At 42.7% G+C, this 24,494-nt stretch overlaps 1 long non-coding RNA gene across 2 annotated transcripts; it reads left to right on the forward strand.

The window, feature by feature from the left end:
* Positions 1 to 23,841, forward strand: LOC144306486 (uncharacterized). 2 transcript variants are annotated; one of them, XR_013373570.1, is made up of 3 exons: positions 1 to 521; positions 22,101 to 22,221; positions 22,404 to 23,841. It is a non-coding gene; the product is annotated as an uncharacterized LOC144306486 (long non-coding RNA). The 2 variants fall into 2 exon arrangements; XR_013373571.1 differs by having other exon boundaries at positions 22,732 to 23,841.
* The last annotated feature ends 653 nt before the right edge of the window (positions 23,842 to 24,494 follow it).

Here is a 24,494-nt window from a genome sequence, read left to right on the forward strand (position 1 = left end):
ACTCTGGCATTAGCCTGACTCAGGCCTAGATCTCACTGCTGGTTCTAGTCAGGCGTCAGGTTATCTAACCTCTGCATGTCTGGTCTCCTCGTCTGCAGAGTGGAGAAACGAGTATCTACATCATAATGAGGTTAGAATGCACTGGTCTATCAACAGGGCTGAAAAACAGTAGCTGGTGTCAATAATAAGCTATGAACACACAAGCCAGGTTACGCTGCGGAAAAAGCGTTCTGGATCTCAATGGCTTTCGAGGTTGTCTCCACATATTTACATGCTATGTCCATCGCGAGTGAGCTATGGCTCTGCTTCACGGCCTCCTGCCTTGGGATTCAGGCTGACAGAGAAGCTTCTATCTGGAACACTGGAGCAGAGGGAAAAGAGAGCTTGGCAAAGCCCAAACTGGCTCTTAGAGCTGGACGTGACACACATTACTTGTCACCTTCCATTGGCCAAATCAGGTCGCATGGCCAAGCCCAACATGATTAGGAAGAGAAACTCTTACTCTCCCCTAAGCAGACGCAGTGAGTATTTTTGAACTCTATTACAGTTTGCCACAATACATATGCAAAACAACCTTCGGAAGTGCTAGAAAGTGTGCTACAGAAAAGACACGTAGATGTTGAATAAACATGAATGTGGAGTGTGCTTTCAGGCTTAATTGCTTCCAGCATAAACGATTCTTTCAGAATTTTCTGAGAAAGGCTTGTCATTGTCACTCTCTTGTCAGGTTTATATAAAACCAAAGATTACAGTACATACACTCCCAACAGCTGTCAAATACACAGAGTTCTATGAAAGCCAAGCTTCTGCTTATCTTCTTGAAGGCTTTCAGAGGCAAACACTGATCAAAGCAAACAGCTCCTTTTTGTCAGCCACTCTAGGCTTTTAAAATGAATTTGGAGAAATTAATGGCAATGTATGGAGACTCATTAATTTAAACACACACACACACACACGCAACACACTATTGTCAATCCTTTGGATCCTGTATCAGTCAGGGTCCTTTAATTATAAACAACAGGATCCATTCAGGGGGTGGGGGAATCTGGTAACGGCAATTAGGTAGTTGTAGTTCAGAGAATTTCCAAGAGAGTTTTGCACTTAGAAACGATGGCTGAATTACATTGATTACATTGCTGGGCTTTTCCAGTAGAAAATTGACTGCGGCCAACATTGGGCTTGAGGCACTGTTACTAGAACCCCTGCCAAGTTGCCCATGAAAGCCAGACGCCTCCCTTCTCATGTGCTCTGCCCTCTTGCCAGAGAGAATCCTGGGTGACGTCCTTCTCTTTTTAAATTTTAGTTTTTTAAACCATCGTTTCCAAATCAAAATCTCATGCATACACCACCTTCACCAAGTGATTGAATTTTGCATCCCGATACTGAAAAAGTTTATTACAGCATGTGATGCGTTATGACATATGACATCATCTATGAAATATCCTTTTATTGGGATGCACATAATGTCTGATTATCTTTATTTCTGTGGTGATAGCAGCTATCAGTAGTTATTGCCCAGATCCATCAATTCACTGGGGGGTGCAAAGTGGTGATTTTTTTTCTAAAGAATTTTTCTCTAAAAATTCTTTTGTTGAAATAATTTAATAAAGATATGCTCTTCCCCTTATCTACTTCTGCATTACTCCATTGTTCTCATTAAAATAGAAAGGCAGGATAAATGTTTGATTTTTTTCTTTCCCTTTTTAAAATAGTTTTCAAGACCATACATGGATTCTTATTACTCTATCATTCTCTAAAGGTGACTAATTAGTTATAAAATGTATATAATATCATGAATTCATAGATCAAAATATGTTTGATTAAAACCTGAGCACTAGGCTATTTCAAATCAATTGCAGATATCATTTTCAAAGCTTAAGTTTTCCGTCTTTTGCTTAGTGGAGGCCTCTTCTGTTTGGTTCCTGAGTCCTTTTGACGTGACCCTGGTGGTCTTTAATAGTTTCCTTATTGTCTGACATAACAGGCTCATTTTGTGCATTTTGTGCCTCAGACCAGAATCGGTCATTTCTATAAGAAACCTTGGTTTCTTTTAGTGCGAAATGGCATTTCAAGACCACAATCTGGCCACTCATAGTGTCTGTTGCTACTGGATTGGCCATTATTTCTAGGTTTCTTCAGTGGACAAAGCTAGCATATATATGTGTGTATATATATAACTATATATATAGTTATGTAATATTATATGTGTTTTTAAGACAAAATAGAAGATAGGGTACCTCAGGAGTTTATTTATAACTGGTACTTCCCATTCACATTTATGACTAGGCTTTTCTTAAACTTAACCTTTTGAATGTTTAATCTGTAGGTCCTTTCTTTCATACTGATTATCTTAATTCCCAAATACAGAGGATAATATAATCAGAATATCTTAAAATTACCCATTTATTTTATCTCACGTAAAGTCTCAGACTAACAATACTACTACTACCACCACAAGTGGAATTATGAACACTTAGACATCTTTCTCAAAGGTTCTCGTTCCCTCCATTTAAACAGTTGTGCTATACTTTCTACTTGACCTGAACATATAATTGTCAAATACTTTACTCTCTTCCCTTTAAGGCTTACTTAGTCTTAGTTCTAAGACTGTCGGATGCTCTTCACCAATCCTTATGTCAATGTCTCTGGCCATTTTGTTTGTCTGAAGCTTGATCTCTAGCAGATTCTTCAGAAAGGGCTTTGGATGGTAATGATATTCTTTGATTTCTTGCATGTTAACATTTTGTGCTCTTTATACTTTAAAGCTAGTTTTAAATACATTAATTATTGCATTATTAATACATTATTTTATTTTCTTCTGGCATAAAGTTTTACTGTCAAAAAGTCTGATGAAAAGTTAACCTCCGTATCATAAAGATCATCACCTGTTCATCTTCAGTAATTTTTTCCTAGAATATATTTTAGTGTCGGTCATTCTGGGGTGCTATTTTTAGCTACTTTGTGTGCTCTTTTAATATGTAGTTTCAATTACTTTTTCCTTTTTCTTGAATAGTTTTTTTCTTAAAGATCTTATTTATTTATTCATGAAAGACACAAAAAGAGAGGCAGAGACTCAGGCAGAGGGTGAAGCAGGCTCCCTGAGAGGAGCCCAATGTGGAACTTGATCCCAGGACCTTGGGATCATGACCTGAGCCTAAGGCAGATGCCCAACCACTGAGCAACCCAGGTGCCCCTTGAATAGTTTTTGAAATAAAGTTTTTAGTGTTTGTTTGTTCTGTTCCTTTGCTTTGGTTTTCTTCAGCAGCTCCTATTATCCTGTGTCAGCTCTTCTTTGCCTGTTTCCATATTTGCTGATCTCTTTCATATCCTCTTTACTTTTCTCAATTTCTTTTTAAATTAATTAACTAATTAATTAATTTTTAGGGAGAGAGAGCAGGGGGTGGAGGGAGAGAGCAAATCCCCAAGCAGACTCCCTGCTGAATGTAGAGGCTGATGTGGGGCTTGATCCCAGGACCCTGAGATCATGACTTAGGCCAAAACCAAGAATCAGGCACTCAATTGACTGTGCCACTTAGGTGCCCCTTTTCCTATTTTATTTTAAAATTTCCTTCTAAAACATTTTTCTATTTCTCTTAAGGCATTAGGTATTGTATTTATTCGTTCCAATTTTCTCTTCATTTCCAAGTTTTGAAATGATGTTTTCTTTTATATACAGTATTTCCAGAGTTCTAGCATCTTATTTCTGAGTTTTTCTTAGTTTTGATTTATGTTGTTCTTTCATGGCTTGTATCCTTAAAAAATTTATTTTATTTTTATTTTTTTATTTTTTTTTTATAGGAGGTTACAGGTTTTACACAAGTCCTTCTGGTGGGTTTTCACGATTTATAGAGATTTTTTAATAGCTTTTTTTAATCTCTTTTTTTCTTATAATAACTCCACATGGGATTTCATCTTGGTATTTTTGTGTTGTTTATTTAAAAAATCAATTCTCCTGAACCTTTAGAACCAGGCATGATTGACAGTGTTGTTTCTAATTTTTATCTTATGTTGTTTTTGTGTAATGTTCCTGACTCTGTTCTTCTCCCTCACTTTTAACCGGTTTTCTCTTTCCTTTGTCTCTATCCACTCAGTTTTGATTCCCTGTCCAGAAGCCTCTCCTCTGTGTGGAGGCCTGTCCTGAAAGGGAGCCCCACCTTAACAGTTCCAGGAATTCACAGAGGCTTGACTTCTCCAGACCCAGTAGTTCTTACTGAAATACTCTTGTATTTACTCACTATTGGATTAGGCAAAGCCCTTCTGGCTTCAGCTGCTGTTCTCAAGTTGTCCCACTGAGCTCTCCTTTACATACCTGTTGGGCTATTTGGGAACTTTCCTACTCGCAAGTCCAGCAGACACCTTTTTCTTCACCCTGCTTTCTCTTAAACAGGTTTTGAGAACATGTAGACCGCGTGACAGTTGATGATCTTGTATTTCGCGGTTTGAGGAGGAAATGTTGTCATCTAGTTTTGTTTAAATGTTGTCCATGGCAATTTGGTTTTGCTATCTAGTTGGTTAATCTTTTTATATGAGAATTCAGAGAAATTAAAAAACTATGCCCCTGCCTCCATCTTTCCAGAATTCTCTCTATATGTATTCCTTCTTGGAACTTTTCTTAACATAACTGAATAAATTCTCATGCCAGTGTATGTGATTGGTTGAGATTAAGTCACATGTCTTTGCCCTAGTTACAGAGGAAGCTGGAAAAATAGTTTCTGACTTCTACCTTGGGAACGTGGAACTCGTAAGATTGCAAATGCTCTATCATAGGAAGAATATTGAAAATGCATGAACTATATCCATTATGGATCTACATGTTAGAGCTTGACTTTTACATGGATAAGCCAGGTTGATGCCTTTTGCAATGTCATTTTAAAGGTTTCAAAGGTCTCAGCAGCCTGAAATATTTATCATAATGTTTTGCCAGAAATGAGGGGCATTAGAGTTTTTTAAAGATATTGTCTATTAAGGACTCCAAATTTCATTTTAATCATGAGATTATGATATATGGGAATTTCAGTTCAGTTTTTCTGATCAGAGGACTGGGCAACTGTTTTATCTCTTATTTTCTGATCAGAGGACTGGGGAATTGTTTTATCTCACAAACCAATCATCTGAATGACTGGCTTTTTAGATTAATTTAACCATCACGAACTGGTTGTGTGTATGTATAGAGCTTCTGACTCTAGAGCTGAAAAGAAGCACCCCAAATTTACTGTTGTGCCATTTTGGATATGTCTATAGAGTGAGAAGTAGTCACAGTGTGCTACCTCTTTCAGCGCCTTATGTAATATACTGTTGAGCACCATTTTTTGTGATAATACTCAGTTCAATTGATTTTGGTTCTTTTCTGGCATATCCCAACTTGTTCACCTCCCCTACTGGCCTAACATGCTTTGGAGGAAACTCTTACAGCTTATAAATCAAGGCATTTAGGAAACCACCCCCCAGCTTTAACATCTTTACATACCTGCTCATTAATTAAAGAACACAGTTCCTTAACAAAATATTACCAAATTGAATTCAGCAATACATTAAAAGGATCATATACTATGATCAAGTAGGATTTATTCCAGGGATTCAAGGATGGTTCAATATCTGCCAATCAGTCAATGCGATACATCACATTAACAAACAAAGGATAAAAATCATGATCTTCTAAATAGATTCAGAAAAAGCATCTGACAAAATTCAACATCAATTTATTCTTTTAAAGATTTATTTATTTTAGAGAAAGAAGAGAGAGCATAAGCAAGGAGGGGGCATAGGGAGAGAGAATCTCAAGCAGACTCCACATCCAGTGTAGAGCCTGATGATCTCACGATCCTGGATTTGATCTCACTATCCTTAGATCATGACCTGAGCTGAAATCAAGAGCTGGATGCTTCACTGACTGAGCCACCCAGGTGTCTCTCATCATCAACTTATGATAAAAACTCTCAACAAAGCAGGTATAGAGGGAATGTACTTCAATATAATAAAAACCATATGTGAAAAGCCCACAACTAATGTCATACTGAAGGGGGAAAAGCTGAAAGCTTTCCTTCTAAGATCAGGAACTAGATCATGCCCACTCTGGCCACTTTTATTCAACGTAGTGTTGGAAGTCCTTGCCAGAGTAATTAGGCAAGAAAAAGAAATAAAAGTCATTCAAATGAAAAAGGAAGGACTAAACTATCACTATTTGCAGATGTCATGATATTATATACAAAAAAATCCTGAAGACTCTGTCAAAAGACTGTTAGAACTAATCAATTCAGTAAAGTTACAGGATACAAAATTAATACACCAAAATCTGTTGCATTTCTATACAGTAAAAATGAACTATCAGAAAGAGAAATTAAGAAAATAATCCCATTTACAATTGCATCAAAAGGAATAACAAAACTAAGAAAAATTTAATCAAGGAGGTAAAAGGTTTGTATACTGAAAACTATAAGATATTATTGAGAGAAATTGAAGAAGACACAAATAGATGGAAAGATATCCCATGGTTATGAATTGGAAGAGCTCATATTGTTAAAATGTCCATACTAGCCAAAAGCAATATACAGGTTCACTGTAATCCCTATAAAAATTCTTCACAGAATTTTTTCTGTGGAGTTTCTTCACAGAAATAGAACGAACAATTCTAAAATATGTATGGAACCATAAAAGATTCTGAACAGCCAAAATAATCTTGAAAAAGAATAACAAAACTAGGGACATCATGCTCCCTGATTTCCAACTATATTACAAAACTGTAATATTTAAACTGTGATATTGACATAAGAACAGACACGTAGATTAATTGAGCAGAATTTAGAGCCCAGAACTCAGCCCACACATTTATGGCAAATTAATTTACAACAGCGGAGCCCAAAAGACAGTCTTCAATAAATAGTATTAGCAAAGTTGAACAGCTACATGCAAAGGAATGATACTATCTTACGTCACATGCAAAAATTGGCTTAAAATGGGTTAAAGACTTGAAAGCAAGGCCTGAATCCATATAACTCCTAGAAGAAAAGGTAGGCAGTAGCTCCTTGACATAGTTCTTGGCAATGATTTTAGAATCTGACACCAAAAGCAAAAGCAAGAAAAGCAAAAATAAATAAGTAGGACTATATCAAACCGAAAGCCTTCTGCACAGTCAAGAAAACCATTGACAAAATGAAAAGGCAACCTACTGAATAAGAGAAAATATTTATGAATCATTATCTCATGTAGGGCAAATATCCAAAATATATAAAGAACTCATATAACTCGATGGCAAAGACCCAATCTGATTAAAAAGTGGGCAGAAGATCTGAATAAACATTTTTCCAAAGAAGAATACAGATGGCCAAAAGGTATGTGAAAAGATGCTCACCATCACTAATTACCAGGGAAATACAAATCAACCACAGTGAGATATCACCTCACACCTGTCAGAATGGCTAGTATCAAAAAGACTAGAAATCACAAATGCTGGGGAGGATGTGCAATAAAGGGAACCTTTATGCACTGTTGGTGGGAAGGTAAATTGGGGCAGACAGTATGAAAAACAGTATGAAGCTTCTTCAAACAATTAAAAATAGGACCAGCATATGATCCAACAACTCTACTTTTGGGGATTTGTCCAAAGAAAAGGAAAACAATAACTCCAAAAGATATATGCTCCCTCATGTTCTTTGCAGCATTATGTACAGTAGCCAAGACAGGGAAACAGCCTAAGTGTCCATTTTTTAAAGATTAATTTATTTATTTTAGAGTGGGGAGGGGCAGAAAGAGAATCTCAAGCAGACTCCCTGCAGAGCATGGAGCCCAATGTGAGGCTTGAGCTCATGACCCTGAGATCATGACCTCAGCCTAAATCAAGAGTCAGATGCAGGGAATCCCTGGGTGGCTCAGCGGTTTAGCGCCTGCCTTTGGCCCAGGGTGCGAACCTGGCGTCCTGGGATCGAGTCCCACATCGGGCTCCCGGCATGGAGCCTGCTTCTGTGTCTCGCCCATCTCTCTCTCTCTATGTCTATCATAAATAAGTAAATGAATCTTTAAAAAAAAAAAGAGTCAGATGCTTAACTGACCGATCTACCCAGGGGCCCCCAGCCCCAAGTGTCCACTGATGGATGAATGAATTAGAAAAAAATTGTGATATATATATATATATATATATATATATATATATATATATATATAATGAAATGTTATTCAGCCATAAAACAAGAATGAAATCTTGCCATTTGCAACAACATGGACAGACTTTGAGGGCATTATGCTAAGTGAAATAACTCACAAAGAGGAAGACAAATAGCATATAATCTCTCTTATATGTGGAATCTAGAAAAAATGTGTGTATACAAATCAAGCTCATCGGTACAGAAAACAGATTAGTGGTTGCCAGAGGAGGGAGGTTGGGGCGGGAGAAATGGGTGAACTGTTTTTGTTTTGTTTTAGTCTTAGTTTAAATTGAATAATAATAATAAAAATACATACACCCTTCAACCCTGCAATTCTGGTCCTGGGTATGGACCCTAAAGAAAGTCTTCCAGATTACCCATGAAGACAGCATCATTCTTTATCTTTACTATCAGTGGGAAATGAATGAGTCAATTGTGATATACTCATATAATGAAACACCAGATAGGAGTTAAAAAAGAATAAATGAAAGTTACACGTAACAACCTGGATAAAAGTCAGCAGCATCATTGTGAGTGAAGAAAGCAACCTGCAGAACAATGTGTAGAGCAAGAGGGGTTTAAAGCCTGCAAAGCCATACAACACTTTGTTGATAGATACAGTTGGAGATAGTAATGGAGATACATTCAGGCCTGGGGAATGAGAAGTACTGACTTTAAAACAATGGTTACTCGGGTAGGAAAGGAAATGGAATTAAGAAAGGAAACACAGAGGGAAGACTTTGGATTCATTTTTTTTTTTAAAGCCATGGTGGTAGGTACCATTAAAACAGGAATCTGGAAGGCAGAGGCTTAAAGAGGTGGAGAGGGTCTGTGCTCAGGAAGGGGAGGAAGTGCAGGCCAGTTAGCATATCATGTGTTGGCATCCATTAAGATGATTATATATATATAAATATGGCTTATTGACATGAGGTGTTAGAAACATTTCAAGTAAAAATTAAAAGTACAAAACAATTTTTTACCCCCAATTAATTAATTAAAAGCTTTTATTTATTTATTCATGAGAGATACAGACGTAGGCAGAGGGAGAAGCAGGCTCCCTGCTGGGAGTCGATCCCAGGGACTCGATCCCAGGACCCTAGGATCACGACCTGAGCCAAAGGCAGATGCTCAACCACTGAGACACCCAGTTAGTTGTCCCTTTTGCCCCCTTTTTATAAGATATATTGTGTGCATATGGGGGAAATTGGAAAAGAATACACCAAAATGGTAATTGTTCTTACCTCTGGGTAGAAGGATCATAGAAGAGTTTTTATTTCTTATGTTTGTCTGTATTTTCTATTGTTTCTAAAACAAATATGAACTTCTTATGTAATAAATTCTTGAAGATTAAAAAAAAAACACCTCATTCCTTCAGAAAACCCTCCCTCATCCACTATTGTTCCCTTGCCATACTGCTGTGAGGGTCTGCAGTCAAATGCTCTGCCCCTGAGCCATACCCCCTGCTGTGAGGGTCTGAAAGCACGGAAAGTGACATGATTTTAGGTGGTTTAATGCAAATTAAATGTCTTAGTTCCATAAGTATATGTTTATTTTAACATATATTACAAAAATAAATTAGTTTCAACAAATGGTCCTGAAACAACTGAACATCCACAACCAAAAAAAAAAAAAAAAAAAAGAATCTGGACACAAACCTTATATTCCCCCAAAATGAGCTCCAAATGGATCATAGACATTTAGTGAAACAGGAAACTATAAAACTCCTAGAAGATCACAGGAGAAAAATATTTCAGCACATCCAACCCAAGATTCAGTTAATATTCAAATTAAAAAAAAGAAAAGAGGTTCCTGCAGGGCAGGGGAAGAAGATTGTCTTTTCAACAAACAGTGTTGGGTCTTGCAGGATCTCTACACGGAAAAATGTGATTTAGATCCCTGCTTCGCCCTACAAAGAGATCCTAAGTGTTAAAGATAAAACAATAAAGCGTCTAGATGATAAACAAACCCCCCAAAAAAGAACTCTGTTCTCTTCCATTCTTTGGCTTCGAGGTCACGCGGGGATTGAATCAGCATGCAGCAGGAGTTGACAAATTCACAATGTACGACACTGGTCTGATCTTTTCAGTAAATGGACTCCTCGTTTCTGTCCCAGCCAAGGGTTCCTGGTAGGATATGTTATTTATAGCATGACATACAAATGCCTGGCAGGACAGCGTGGGCAATGGAACATGACAAATGGAGGTGTCTCCTCGGGGAGGGAAGCTTCCTTGAGCATTGCCTTGTTTCCTGTTTTTGCTGCTATATTTGCTGAGAGTGTCTGAAGCGTATCATGTAATGGGGGCCTTGACTGAAGACTTTTCTACCCAGACAAGCCAGGCCTACCCCCGACTACTTTCTAAGGAGATGCCGGGTGACTGGCCTAGAAAGCCTGCTGATTAGAGACCATTGCTGCTTCCGAGGGCAAATGCAACTGACCAGTAGCGTGAAAAACCCTACCAGGTAGCGGGCGCTGACTGAGTCAGGCTGGTCCCACACATGTACCCAAGCACATCGTGCAGCAAGCACCATTATCTTTGGTCTAGAGGGGAGGATTTTTAAATTCAGAGAGATTAAATTCTCCAAGTTCATGAGTGTGTGTGTGATCTGTAATCTGCACTATCGTTAACATCATGAAATTCTGAATAATTTTTTAACTAATTAACTAATTTTAATTTTTTTTTAAATTGAGCAACAGTCAAGTTTATTGAATGATAGAGGACAAAGCTCCCAAAGACGGAGGGGCCCCAAGATTATGGGTTGCCCCTGCATAATTTTTTTTTTAACAGAAAGTCTTACATTTTCTTTTTGTAGTGGATCCCAGAAATTAGGCAACTTTTCTTGTCCAAAACCACTAATGCTTGGACTTATCACATGCCTGTGTCTCTTTTTATGGCGGTCATGACTGCCCTCAACCTTGCAGTGCTGGTTGGGTAGCTCTGCTATGGGATGAGGAGCTGAGTGGTGTTTCTTGGATCAGGAGGAGGAGGAGTGGCTATAGGTGGAGGAAGGTGGTAGAAGGAGCTCCCCCCTCGGTGCTGGCTTTGCCCCTCTTGTTCACCTCTGTCCCCTCTTCTCTTCCTCCCCGTTCGGCTAGTCTTCACCGTACTCCCAAAGGAGTGCTGGAATTAGAGCCCAGGTCTCCTGATTCCCACGCCCACACTCTCATTGCTACATTGCTAGCTCTACGTGTGCACAGACAGGTGTCCTTCTCAGTTCCAAATGTTTCAGCAAGTCTGATGAGGTCGGATTCACACCACCCACATCAACATTTTGAGTTCTGGCTGGACTGAGTGGTGTTTGGCGGGGATGAATCTCCAGCTTCTCTGTCTGGTCCGTGACTGCTTTCCGAACTCCTTCCAATGTTTCTTCTGAACACCAGCCAGACAGGTGCAGCTAAAGTCCAGTGGGCGCCTCAAGCCCTCCTCACTCACAGCTTACCTTTCTTCCCACAGCTGTGATCTTGTTAAACAAGTTATCTCTGGGCCAAGCGCTCTAGCCGAGTGGCTGAAAGTTGTCTCCAGCTCTTTCCCTTTTCTTATTCTGGATGTTGCTAAATCTACAGATTTTTGTTTTCTGCCAGAAAAGCCTCATCCCTTTCACTACCACCTTAGTGTGTTCCTCAGATACCTCCTGGATTTTACAACCATGCTAACTGGGCACACACACACTCTCTCTCTGTGTCTCTGTCTTTTTTTAGTTAGTAACACATGATAATTACATTTACAAAATTCAAGTGCTGCGTTAAAAAGGGGAAACCTTTATGATCTTATTTTTTATTTTTAATGGAAGTATAATTGACATATGATATTATGTTAGTTTGTGTACAACATAACGATTCAATATTTGTCTACACCGTGGAATGATCACCACAATTTTCTAGTTAACATGCGTTACCTTATGCAGGGTCACTGGTCTCTTTGCCCTATCACTGGCCCCTTCCAGGCCACCCTTCATACTGCTGCAGCATTTTCTAATGATAAAACCATTTCGATCATTCACTCTCCCTCTCAGGCTCCCTACTGGTCACTGGATGAAGTCCAAATGCCTCTCACTGTCTGGCTCATTGTGTCTTCATTTCATCTTTTGTTTCTCTCCTGTGCTCCATGCACCAGCTGCCCTGGGTTCCCTGTTGTTGTTCAATAAAAGTATCCTTTGGGCCTCTCTTTGCAAATGTTTCTGCCTGGAATTTTTCATCTTGCCCTTCCCCATCCTCTTAGTGGTACATGCATTCTCCACATCTCAGCTCTAATGTCGCTGGTGCTGGTGAGACTTTCCAGATCCCCATTTACCCCCTTCCCTACCTCTCTCTTCTTATTCACACCTTATCACACTATCTTGGAAGCATTTGGCCATGCATCTACCTATCAGTGGTAGGAAGGCAGGAGTAATAGTTACTCCTCTTTGTATTTCCAGGGACCGGCACAATGCCAGGCACATAGGCAGGACTGATGAGATATACTATGTGCGTGTGAATGAACCTTGGGTGATTGTATTCTATTTATTTATTTCAGAGAGAGAGAGAGAAAGAGAGAGCAGGCAGGGAGGAGCAGAGGGTGAGGAGAGAGAGAATCCCAAGCAGGCTCCATGCTCAGTGCGGAGCCTGATGTGGGGTTCAATCTTACGACGCTGAGATCATGACCTGAACTGAAACCCAGAGTCAGACATTTAACAACTGAGCCACCCAGGGCTCCCTGATTGTATTATTTTTAAAAACTATTTTGATTTTTGAATTTTTAAACAGGTAATTGACATGGTATGTGTTACTTTTGGTTTAGAAAAAACACTATCAATAAATGTGTTCTAAAAAATACTTTAAAAATGGTGTATATTTAATAAACAATAAAATGTGCATATCTGAAATGTTTAGGTTGATACATTTGATAATTGGTATATACTGTGTGAGCACCCCCAACCAAGACAGCATTTCAGTCACCTCAGAGAGTCTCTTCATGTCCTCTTTCCAGTCAAAGAAAGACCCATTGCCCTTTAGAATGACTCACTTTTTGACTTCTGTCATCATAGGTTAACTTTGTCTGTTCTCGAATTTCATATAAATGAAATCATGCAGCATGAGCTCTTCTGTGGCTGTCTTTCCTCCCATGTCATAATGCTTTTGAGACTGGCCCCCTTAGCAGTGGTTTATTCCTTTCATTACTCAGAAGTATTCCAACGTAGGACAATTCTCCAAGTAGGAGTGAATGACCTTGAATATCTGAGAGGCATTGAGCCACCCCATGAACGTGGAAGGTGGCATCATGAGAGCAGAACATTGACTCTTATCAGGGATCCTCAAGGTCTACCATAGATCTACCCTCAAGGTCATCTACCATAGGTAAATGACCACCAGACTGATGAGCCTTTCTTTTTATTGCTATATTCTCTCTCTTGCCATTAGCTTGATGGTCGACTCATCTTTCTGCTCACATTGTGCCCATTTGTGGCATTTCTGCTGCTGATTCCTGGGTTCTGTGTTGCAATGGAACATAGATCAACCAACCATCTGAGAATCAGGCTCTAAGGAATGGTCTGGCAGGAGCTGTTTTATGAGGGACTGTAATAATTGATTTTGGCTCCCTCTGAGATCTTTTATTTCCCTCCCTATTTCTAGTTTCTCAGCTATGTTCCAGATGTTGGAATTGTTCCTGGATACCCTCTGGTACAGTTTGGGTCTCTGGGCTCCAGATTCCTCTCTGCTCTGAGCACAGAGGTCCTGTGCTCTCTGTCTTGGATCTCTATTTACCAACTCCAACCTGTGTGCCTTCCATGGACCACCTATGACCCTCTTGCCAAGGATTCTCAACACTGACCCCAACCGCTTATCTGAATCTTGAGTGTGTGTTCCTGAGCCCAGTTTTGCGTCACAGACCCTGACCTCATCGCTTATCATACTACATATACCCCCTTGCCACGGACATCTTTCAAAGGGATACTACATAGATGCCAGGTTATGAACACTGGAAACAGCCAAGGGCACCTTTATTCATCACGCCTGCCCGCTGCCCCTCCTAACATGACATTGACTGGATGCTCACACAAATACAGAATACTTAAAAACTCTCACTATGGAACTATGAAGAAGGTGATAGTGTCTCTGTCTTAGTACAAATGTGGTAGTAATTAGTACAGAAAAATGAAATAACCACAAAGACTCCCCCCAACACACACATACACCAAGGTTATGTTTTCTGTAATAGACTCCCAGTCTCACATCATTTAATAGGGTGATCAACCATCCCAGCTTGTCCAGGACTTTCCCAAGTTTTTTTTTTTTTTTTCAAGATTGTATTTATTTATTCATGAGAGACACACAGAGCAAGGCAGAGACGTAGGCAGAGGGAGAAGTATGCTCCCTGTGGGGAGCCCAATGCAAGACTCAATCCCAGGACTCTGGGATCATGCCGAGCTGAAGGCAGACACTCAACCACTGAACCACTGAGCCACCCAGGTACCCCTCTTCCAAGTTTTAACACTGAAATTCCTGCATCTTGGGACATTCCATAGTTGTAGGCACATCAAGATGGTTGGTTTACCTAAAACTTAAAAGCGACTTTGGAAACATCACCTGTTTTATTCAGAAGAATCTGTTGCATTTAGTTTTTTTTTTTAATGGTTTAATTTTTATTTTATTTTTTTATTTTTTTATTCATGATAGGCACACAGTGAGAGAGAGAGGCAGAGACATAGGCAGAAGGAGAAGCAGGCTCCATGCACTGGGAGCCCGACATGGGACTCGATCCCGGGTCCCCAGGATCGTGCTCTGGGCCAAAGGCAGGCGCCAAACCGCTGCGCCACCCAGGGATCCCTGTTGCATTTAGTTTACTCGATGATGTTGTCATCTCAAAGAGCAGTTATTAACCCCAAAGAGATAAACTTTTAGAGACAATTTTTGTAGAGCATGCCCATCTCTAGTATTAGCTAATGGCACGTTTGTTTCTTCAGTGTTCCAGCATTTGGTATAGGCCAGAGTGAGGACGAGTACACAGGGCTTACCTCTGTGGATGAGAGCAGGGATTCATGTGCTTATGTCTGGAATCGAACACATTGTCAGATCACTACTGCACTCTGTTCTGGACGGTATGATTACACAATAGTGTACTATGGGAGGGGACATTTACTCTATCTTCCCATACTCAGGAACTGCCAACTTCTGGGAACTCTTCATTCTGGAAAATCTAGAAAAAAGCAAAAACAAGGAGAAGGACTGTCCTCAACACTTCTCATAGAGGAGTGCATGCCCCCGATGGTGGAGAAGGTGGCATCCTGACTGCAACAGTGGGGATTTATAGCACTTTGTTTTCTGGGATTTCTTTTTGACCTTGGGAGAAGGACATTGTTATGTCACTGAGATTTAGGCAGTTAGCAATAAAATAGTTTCTTCTCAGCATATATCTGAGATTCAGGGAAAACTTATTTTTTTAAAGATTTTATTTATGTATTCATGAGAGACACAGAGACATAGGCGAAGGGAGAAGCAGGCTCCCTGGGGGGAACCTGATGCGGGACTCGATCCCAGGACCCCAGGATCACGATCTAAACCAAAGGCAGACACTCAACCGCTGAGCCACCCACATGTCCCTCAGGGAAAACTTTTAAAAACAAATCTGAACTGTTGTGATCAGGCAAAGCTGCAGAGCAAAGTCGGACTTGCATCCAGGAGCGAATGGCTGAGGCTGCGGAAGTGGGCTATAAAGACATGAAAATTAGAATTCCTTTTTAGGCAGAAAGGGATATGTTCTCAAGAGTGTTGGAGACCAATGTCTCAGAGGAGAGCAAGTTCAGTGCGGGCTACCAGGCTTTGGGAGAGAAGGGGTCACCTAAATTAGATCCAGAAGGAAAAGCAGTATATGAGCGAATGTGAATGGCAGGAAAGTGAAATACACTTTTTTTTTTTTTAATTTTTATTTATTTACGATAGTCACACAGAGAGAGAGCTAGAGAGAGAGGCAGAGACATAGGCAGAAGCAGAAGCAGGCTCCATGCACTGGGAACCCGACATGGGACCCGATCCCGGGTCTCCAGGACTGCGCCCTGAGCCAAAGGCAGGCGCTAAACCGCTGCGCCACCCAGGGATCCCCTGAAATACACTTTGGACACGTGTGCACACACACACATTTCTGTCTTCCAAGGCCACATGCTTTTCTCTCTATGAGGGGCCTCTTGTGTTTGGACTTAGCCCCAACAAAGTGTCTTAGAAAGTACAACATATATATGGTTTTAACTGAACCAGTGACATTCTTTACTTCTGTTAAGGACTCCGGAGTCCTGCAGCCCTGGATTTGAATTCTAGTCTTGCCACTTAGCAGTTTTGTGTCCCCAGGCGAATTGTAGTTCCCCCAACACCCAGCTTCCTCCTCTGTACAATGGGGTGACACCTGCCTTGTCTGTGTCCAGGTTTGTGGTGAGGGTTAAAAATGAGAATGTGCATGAAAGTGCTTTGAAAGCGGTAGACTTCTATGCAAATGGGGTAGAAGTTGTTTTGGACTGAATTATGTTCTCTAAGTCTTTTTTTTTTTTTTTTTTTTTTAATGTTCTCTAAGTCTTATCTTGAAGTCGTAAGTCCCAATATGACTGTATTTGGACATAGGACCTTTAAGGAGGTGATTAACGTTAAATGAGGTCATAAGGGTGGGCCCTAATTCCATGGGACTGGTGTCCTTGTAAGAAGAGGGAGAACCACCAGAGATCTCTCACCCCCTGTGTTTCTGTAGAAACACAGAGAAAAGCAATATAAGCACAGAGTAGGAAGGTGGCCATCTGCAAGCCAGGAAGAGAGGTCTCATGGGAAACCAACCCGGATGGCACCTTGCTCTTGACTTCTAGAACTACAGAAAAAGTAAATGTCTGTCGTGTAAGTCATCCAGTCTGTGGTATTTTGTATGGCAGCCCTAGCAGACTAGTACAGAAAAAAAATCAGTGTTTATATAGCAATGTAAAACTTACAGAATGCTTTCGTGAGCATCTTCCTGTTTAAGATATTTATTTTTTTGTGGAAAGGGTAACAAAATCCTATCAAGCAGCATGTAGAAATTTGTTTTAATTAAGTGTGCACTTTTTTTTTTTTTCATCATGAAGTGTTGAGAATAGGTTTGGGTCTTGTCTTCCCACTGCTTTGCATTCTAGAAGCAGGTGGAAATGTCTGACAGTTAAGTAGAACAGCTAAAAGTACAGAACGATTGGTATTCTTTGGAAAAAAACTCCTCGCACTTCTCACCCTAAATCTCCCCATCCCTTCTCCCTTTATGTTATTACAGTTTCTGGGGCCTATATAAACTTTTTTCCCCCTCAGCTGTGATAAGTGGTGTCCAATACTGGTTGAAGATAAGAGGCTACCATTTTGTGGAGAGGATTCTGAGAAACACAAATGCCCTCCTTCCTTCCTGCAACCCTGAATTATTGGGCCACTAAGTCATGGACACAATTGTTATGTTCTGCTCCCAGTTTGTTGTTCTCAGTGGCCGGTATGAGTTCATCTGTCTTTCTGCCTCTCCTCTTGGCTCCCTGCTAACCCCTTTCCTCTCCTAGCTCTATGCTGACACCCCACCTTTCCCTTGTAATTTTAACAATCGGAGTCAAGAGGGACCTTCTCATAGTGCGTTAACCCAGAAAGGCCTTGGAAAGCTAGGAAGAAAGCATCCCCTTTGTCCTGGTAGTAGTATTTCCTAGGCACTCAAGCACTTTGGCTTATCTCAGGCCTGCTGGGGTTACTAATTCAGTGATGGAAAATGAGCCCTCCTCTGGTCTTTTCTCTTTCCGTTATGAAATATGTTAATCTTGCCTAGCTGGGGTAAGATCTCATCCTCTTTTTGAGCATCAACCCGTTACCTTTGAGAGTGATGGTTTTAAAGGTCTGGTGGGAAGGATCAGGGCCAGTGTGGCCACAGGCCTGAAGGGTTATGTGGGTTGGTCTCAATGGGAGGATTGCCTTCAGGGTAGGCACCACTTATCCTCTCTCTCTCTTCATTGTGGTAAAATATACATACACAAAATTTACCATCTTAATAATTTTTAAGTGTATGTTTTGGGGGCTTTCAGTACATTTAGTCTTGTGTAACCATCGCTACCACTGTCCCCAGAAAGTTTTCATCTTCCTGGACTGAAACTCTGCCCTCATTAAACGCTGACTCCCCCTCTAGCGTCTGGCCACCACCATTCTACTTTCTGTCTCCATGAATTTGAAAGTTTCACTATTTTAGGCATTTCCTATAAGTGGAAAAAGGACAATCCGTGTCCTTTTGTGTCTGGCTTGTTTCATTGAGCATAATGTTCTTCAGTTTCATCCATGAGGTAGGGTGTGTCAGAAATTCCTTCTCTTTTCAGGTTGAATGACGTTCCATCGTATGTGTATGTCACATTTTGTTTACCCATTCATCTGTGGATGGGCACTCGGGTTGTTTCCATCTTTCGGCTGTCGTGAGTAATGCTACTGTAAATATTGGTGTACGAACATCTGTATGAGTGTTTGAGTCCCTGCTTTCAATTCTTTTGGGTAGGTACCCAACAGTGGAATTGCTGGGTCATAAGGTAATTCTATATTTAACCTTTTAGGGAACTATCAAACTTTTCTCTAGTGGCTGAACCATTTTATATGCTTACCAGCAAGAGTAGGCATCTTTGTCATGGGTGCAGTGATTTATTTGACACCTTCAGATGCTCAATTAAATCTGTAATCAAATGTCAGATACACATTCTAAAAGTATGACAGCACATGGACCATTATGCAGCATAAAAAGATGTATTTTCTTCATGTTTTCACATCCAACCTCATAGGAAGTCAATAGCTTTGGGTTTAGAAAGTCTAACAGGTAAAAATATTTGATTAAAGACAACCAAAGTCTTCATGCTCTATTGAAAGTGAACTTCCCTTCTGATAAAGAAGGACCATGTCCTTACGCCCAAACATGACAGGCCATTTACATACCCAGGGATAAAATCTATTTCCTGATTTATTCCACAAGAGCTTGTTGAGCTTTTTAGGGAAAATTCTTCCTAAATCTAAATTTTTTCTCTTTGTGCTTGAAATCACAGAAGTATGTATCCTTTTTCTTTGACTTAAAATTCTATCAACTGTTGCAGGCATTTGGAGAGTAGCATATAGAAGATGCTCAGTAAGTGTTTTCTGGAATGAAACAGATGCTTTCTGATTAGGTTTGACAACCAGTGGTGTATCAGCTACTCTCCCCCACCACAAATCTGGCTAGAGTGCGGGGAGGGAGAACTAACTTCCATGTGTTGTTTTAGATTTTGAAGTGTGATTGCTGTAGTATTTGCCAGTGACAAGCAGAACATGAGTCTTTACAGGGACTCTGCTTTGCCCATAGCACTGACTGTGCTTGTGGTCCAATTAAGCAGCCGACTCTCCTCCTGGACTAGAAGCTCTTCAAGGCAGATGAGCTGGAGGGAGGCTGGTCCTCTCAGCCTGAGCCCTGGGAAGGCCCAGACCCTGAAAGGGACCCTTCCGTATCTTGACAAGATAGCCTAGAAGCCAGCAGGAGAGGACTGAAGACCCGTGAGGAATGAACACGAATCCTGGGCTTGCTGGTGAGAAGGAACAGGGGAGGCCCTTCTCACCCCTGCTGCCACCCCTGGGCATTGGGCACTGGGCTTGTTCTCCATGCAACCCTGTTGCTCTGGTGCAACCTTGCTCATTTAAGATCTTAATCCACAGGGGATATTATTATCTGATCCAGTCTTCCTGTGCAACACTATCGAACACAATAGTCACATGGCCACATCAATCTCTTGCTAACACATCACGTACATTCGTCTTGAAAGGCTCGTGGTGGCCTGTGGTGGTTACCATATGAGCCTAGAGTTCTGTGATGAAGCTGCATTCCTCAGGGAGGAGACCATGTGGTCCCGCTCATTACCCTTCTATGAGCTCTCATGTGGGCTGCTCCGAGTCAGCAGTCACCCTGAGGCTCTTAACACACACACGTTTGGCACGGACCTCTCGATTCCTTTGCAAACAGAACAGGAAATCCATGTGCGGCCAAGTCGAGGGGGGTCCATGGTCTCCAACTGGCTTCTCTGGTATTGAATCCGTTTTTCTTTTTCTGATAGCCCGTTGACTTCGCATTTTGATATTAATGTATTTTCTTACTGTGAGTCCCACTCCTCCAGCAGGCTGAACGGCTGCCCAGCTCTTGGATAAAGAGCCTTCCGACAGTGATGAGGGTGTGTGGGTGCCCGCACCTTGAGCATCCTTTGGGGTGGCATCCGGGAAACGCTTGGTTGAGCTGGGTAGGACCAAACCAGATTTTCAGAAATATTTTCCTTGTCTTTTCACACATTTGCTTTTCTACCAACTGACTTTCATTAGCTTTCTGGAATCTGGGTGGGAAAGTTAGCTGCGTGGAGGAGCTCTGCTTGAGGGAGGTTTTGCCTTTTTCTTTCCACACCTTTTATACCTTACTTTTCACTGCTTTGTGGCCGAGCAGGAGGGTAATAACTCGGAGGTTCTGAGGGCTCTTTCCTTTTTTATGACGTCTCCAAGAATTTATTCTTCTGATTGATGTTCCTTCCTCTACTTCTTCACTTTTCGGAAGGCAGCCCATGTACCGAGAGTGCATATATATATTTTTTTTTTTTTGGGGGGGGGGGTGGGATTAGTTAAGAGTAATCGTTGATGTTTAAAATACTCTTTTGACCTTGATGTACTGGTTTGCCAGCAAATTTTATTGTGTAAGCTGAAGCAAAAACAATGCATGTCTACATTCTTCTTCTCTGCGATACTTAGCATACTGTGGTATTTATATGTCAAATGCCACTAATGGTAGTGTAAATAAGAGATTATGTGACCCGGGGGGGGGGTAGGCATTATTCTCAGTGCATTGTACAATGCTTTCTGGCCTGGATCAGACTTGGGTACTTTCCTTTTACCTGTTACTCCCTGAGCCCTTGCGGTCATACCATGTTCCAGTGGCATAAGGAGAAGAAGAAGACAAATTCTATGCCCTCAAGAAGCTTGGGGAAGAGGCTAAGACGTGAATAGTAACATGCAATGTGACCATTGTTACTGTACATATTCAGACCAGATTTGGGGAGACTGCTTGTCTCCCTTTCACAGAGGAAAGGAGAGTGTTCGGGAAGGAGGGCAAATGAGAATTGAGCTGAATCTAGACCAGGCTTTCTCATCCTTGCAACTGTTGACGACTTGGAGCAGATCCTTCTTTGTTGTCCTGTGCATGGTGGGATATGGAGACTGGCCGCTATACTAGGTGACAGTGATAGCAACTCTCTTCTCTCCAGCTTGTGTCAATAAACAAATGCCTCGAGACACAGCCAGCTGTCCGCTGAGGGACAAGGTCGAGCTTCACTGAGTCAGTCACTTGTGGAATCAGAAAAAAAAAAAAAAGGGCTTCCCATGCAGAGGCACAGAGGTTGGAGAGAGCCCGTCCCATCTGGGCACCGCTAGTGCTTCAGAAGTGGGTGGAATTCAGTATTACCTGGAGACTAAAAGATAAATGGGCCTTTTGAAAGTCTTATGTGCAGAGCACTAACCACTTAGGTGCAGGGAACAGCACTATACCATCAGCTAGAGGTGTTACTGGGTAGCCTACCATGGGTGTCATCAACAATATGCACCATCTGGCAGCTTCCTGCTATAACTAATTTGTCTTTTTTGTTGTTGTTTTAAAGATTTTATTTATTTATTTTGACAGAGAGAGAGAGAAAGAGAGAGAGCATAAGCAGGGGAGCAGTAGGTAGAGAAACAGGGAGAGCAGGCTCCTGGCTAAGCAGAGCACCCAATGCAGGGCTCGAACCCAGGACTTTGGGATCATGACCTGAGCCAAAGGCAGATGCTTAACCAACTGAGCCACCCAGGCGCCCCTAGTCTTGCTAAGTACACTCTAAGCTTTAAAAATCCTTATTTTAAAATGCTACACTCTTAAATTTGGTGCCCTGGGGCAAAGCTAAGGTTTTTTTTTCTCTCTCTCTCTTTCTTAACGGTCACGCTTGGAGGGAGAGCTTCAGGTGTACTCGCTAGGAGCCAGTGTGGAAGGTCGCAGGAGAAGACCCTTGTCATAGCAAGACAACCTGCTGTGAAAGTTGGAGAGCACCAAGACTGCAGTCTGGAGACCAGGTAAAAGGCAACAGAAACATAAAGACCTGAAACACAGACACGATGCACCCAGGCTGGAGAGGAAGCAGGCTGGTGAGCCAATAGAAGGCCTAACTGGCCGGGCTTGCACAGGAGCCTGGGTCGGGGAAGGGGCGGTGCAGGATGAGCCCAGGTTGCCCGGTTTGGGTGTCTCCCTTTTGTAGGTGCCCAGAGATGGGAGCTAAGGGAAGAGCCAGTGCAGGTACGTACAGGGAGGTGACAACGCTGGCTGGAGTCACTAGTCAGGACAGCTGGGAAATGATCTCTCAGACCACTGGAATCTGGGGCTGGGGAAAGAGGACCAGGCTGCAGATACCTATTTGTGAGTCACTGTGTACCAAGGTGTACCAAGGTGGTGGTTGTGTACCAAGGTGGTGTACCAAGGTGGTGGTTGGAGCTGCAGGTGAGACTGCCTGGGGGGCTGGGGGTGCAGAGAGAGTGGAGACCCTTGGACGGAATCCTGTTTTCTGTTCCTTGCAAATCTTGCTCTAGGGCTCTTCTGCCACCGCTTGCAGCCCCCAGAGTGTCTCCCAACCACTCCTCCTTTGAAGTAAAAACCACTGGCTAAACAGTCACCAGACCGGAGATGTTTTGGGTTCTGACAACTCCCTGTATTTCTGGTAGCTTCCACGTGTCTCGCTCTTATCTTCCTGACTCCAACCGTAAGCTCACTCAGGCTGGGGCTCTATTTTTGTATCCTCTCCCCCACCTTACTCTATATCAGTTCCATCCAGTAACAATCCGCCCTCTGAGGGCTGTAGGATCCCTCATTGAAGATCCTGGGTCCAGCCGAAGAACACGGTGTCGGAGGACAAAGTTCAGTTCTCCTCCGAGAGCCCTGCACCTGTGTCCCTCCTGCCAGCACCTGGGGCCCAGGACTGACTCACCGAGTCAACATCTCTCGCATCTGCTTGGTGGATTCCCAAACCCTGACACCACGTGAAGCCCTTGGAAGACTCGTGGTTTATTTTACTAAAAATAAGCTGGATATTGAAGCAGCAAGTTGAAACGCAAAGCAACGGGGTCATTGTTTATTTTGGGAGAAATATAAAAATTCTGTTAATGCCGTGTGATTGGTGATCAGCACCAGAAGGACCAATGAGGGGCCCTTAGTAAACCGGGCCGCCGGAAGGACTGCGCAGAGGTATCGTAAACCCCGCCGGGGGTTATCTGCCAAGGAGGGTGCAGCTTATCACCATGGATGTTTTTGCCAGGCAGCTCGTGCACTTTAACCTGCTGTTGCAACTGGGGTCACGCGCAGGAGCCACAGGATCTGGGCCCCCCCGTGCGGCCAAGCCAGACCGGGGCCTGGTGTCAGCTGCGTGCTCCGACCTGCCGGCGAGGCGCAGGCTGGAGAGGGGTGGCAGCGCCCAGCGGGCTGCTGTGACGCCAGTGGGAGATGCGGTCCAGGCGGAGCCAGGCTTCTCCCCTGCAGAAAGGGGAGGCCAGGGTCGAGGCCTTGGTCTCCCCTGGAGGGAAATGGCGTAGCACGGTCCAGGGCAGTGACACCCCATTTCTTGACCTACCCACCTGTGTGTTCTGTGTATGCCCAGAGTGCTGGGCCCTGGGCTGCTCTGCATCTCGCCCAGGCTGCCGGTTTAATAAATGTGTGAATCAGAAAGTGTGATTAGCCAGCAGCACCCGCAAGCACGGAGCACCCAGGCGTGTTGCAGCTCAACAGGAGCTGCCGCGCTTCCAGCCACCTGGAAGCCGGGGCTTGGTTTCAGGCTGGGGCCCGCGCTGGGGTGCCATCTCCCCAGATCCCACAACCCGGGGGGTGGCAGGGGGTGGAGAGTGTCTCTCCTGCGACTCCTGGGGGGGTCCAGCCTTCCTAAGAGTATCAGAGCTGAGAGAATGAACGTGCCCCTGCAGGAATGCCCCAGGCTGCCTTGGCGCGGCCACACTCATTTTCAGCTTAAAGGCATCGAGAGAAACAAACAGTGGGGCGAGCTTCCTTGGGGCAAGGGCACCCCCATTCCGAGTGACCGTCACATCTGTGGGTCCTACACTCTCTGCTTTCTTTCCGAGGCCGTGTGCCGTCTGCAGCCGTCCGCTTTTGCAGTGTCAATTTGCCCATGGTTTTTGCATTTCGCTTTATTTTTGCTGGGAGGCACACGGGGCCAGGGAGCAAGGTGTGCCAAGGCCGTTCCTCTCTCCCTACCCAGAGATTTGCTAACACACGAGAGGTGGGAGAGAGCCCGGGGTGCCTCCGGCTCTGGGGCAGGGGTGAGTGTGGGCTAGTGGGTGGGGGTGGA

This window comes from Canis aureus, chromosome 37, assembly GCF_053574225.1.
Source record: "Canis aureus isolate CA01 chromosome 37, VMU_Caureus_v.1.0, whole genome shotgun sequence".
Classification (NCBI taxonomy): Eukaryota; Metazoa; Chordata; class Mammalia; order Carnivora; family Canidae; genus Canis; species Canis aureus.